Below are 2035 nucleotides of genomic sequence, written 5' to 3'. Positions count from 1 at the left end.
TAAAATTATGAAATAAAACACCCTCACTAGCAAACAGCTTATTTAAAATGATCTCGATGGTCTCTCCCACTGGGACGTTTGTGAATAGAGATTCCACGTCCAGGCTAACCATGATTAAGTCAGAATCTTCTTTAATAATCTCATCTTTGAAACTAGCAGAGTTTTTTATTGAGTAAGAGTTTCTGCTTAAGGGTTCTAATATTGGAACAAGGTATTTGGCTATTCTATAATTTGCTGTATTCATAGAAGAAAGAATGGGCCGCATTGGAGTCCCTGCCTTGTGCACTTTGGGCAAACCATACATCAATCCATATGACGAACCTGTGACGAAGAGGTTTTGGTAGGTGTTTTCGTCTATGACTTTGTTTTGCTTTAATGTCCTTAAAAATCTGTTTATCTTATCCTCGGTTTTGATGATATTATAAAGGTCTGGAGAACCTACTTTTTCGAATTTCGTTCGGCTGAAAGGTCGTTTAAATAGCTTTCCATTTTATTGATATACTCCTGTTTGTTGAGAACAACCGTGCCCTTACCTTTATCTGGTCTTGTAATGATGATATCTTCCTCATTGGCTAAGTTCTTTAGGATGGCAAGGTCATCCTTCTTGAAGAAAGGGGTCCATTTAGTTCGTAAACTATTAAAGGTGCTGTGGGCTAATGATGAAATTTGCGATCGTAAGTTGTCAGTGTTAAAGCAAAAAGGAAGATCTTTAATCCTATGGAATAGTGACTCTAATGGGAGGAAAAATTGTTGGTATTTCGGTTTATAATTGGGGAGGCAGAAATCCAACCCTAATGAAAGTAAGAATTCTTCCCTTTTAGACAAAACGCGATTTGAAAGGTTAAAAACTGAATGTATATTTTGGTTAAAGATCGGAACAACAACACCTAAACTATTTAACTTCCTATTGTGCCTGTCAATTACCTGTTGTAGGAAACTATTGATGGTCCTATTGAACAACTGGGTAAAGATGATCGAATCTAAAAGTGTCAAAGATCCTAGTACTGTAGTCTTATGTTTAGCTATCGTATCTTTCAGTCTGTTTAGATTCTTGTATTTGATATTAATTTCTAATTCTAATAACTTCTTCGTAGCCTCTGTATAAAATTCAGAATGGTACAGGGACTCCTTATACAGTTTGAACTTGACAAATTTTGGAACCACGTTATTGAGTTGACAGTATTCCAAAAAATCTAAATCCAACCTCGTTTTTTCATATTTTCTTGTAAGCTTTTCCAAATGTCGACAACGGGTGGGAAGAAACTGGGAGCCATACTTGGTCTGATTAATTCGTGGAAGTGGTGGAATCCTCTAAGGCGAAGTTTTAGAATAAACAATAGGGCGAAGAAACAACTGAAGGCGGCCATGGTGCTCGCTGTGTCACCTTATAAATCCCGAAGATCTATTAAAAAATTGGAGCTGCAGCTTTCGGAATCATACTTGTAGGCTTCCAGGGAAAGGCATTCGATATAATTGAAGGTTTATTGCTGATGCCGACGTTTCACAACTACATTGTTGTATTTTCAAGGCTGAAAATACAGCGAGTTGATTCTTAATAATTAATCATAAAAACACTTATAAATAAAATATAAAATATAACTAAAATCACTTATTTAAAATGTTAACTCATTTAAAAATATACATATAGTAAAAGCAAAAAGACAAGAAACACAACACCATTGGCACGAAAATGACCTACCCAGACGGGAGTTGAAAGGAAACTGTTGAAACAAAGTTACAATAATAATAAACAAGGCACACACGTACAGTAAGGCAACGACAAGACAAATAGGGCCGTTAAGCAATGAACAATTGTGTAGATGAGGTTTGGGTGTTTAATGATGGGACAGTTAATTTTATCATTATGGACTCTAGGGTTGTTAGGTCATTGTTTTTCTGCGTTTGTCCTATTATCTGAAAATCTTTGTTATCTATGTATGTTTTGCATAATTTGGAATGAATCCTTATATTGACCTAACAACCCTAGAGTCCATAATGATAAAATTAACTGTCCCATCATTAAACACCCAAACCT

This window comes from Macrobrachium nipponense, chromosome 11 (assembly GCF_015104395.2).
Source record: "Macrobrachium nipponense isolate FS-2020 chromosome 11, ASM1510439v2, whole genome shotgun sequence".
In the NCBI taxonomy this organism is placed as follows: Eukaryota; Metazoa; Arthropoda; class Malacostraca; order Decapoda; family Palaemonidae; genus Macrobrachium; species Macrobrachium nipponense.
This window is presented reverse-complemented; position numbering follows the sequence as displayed.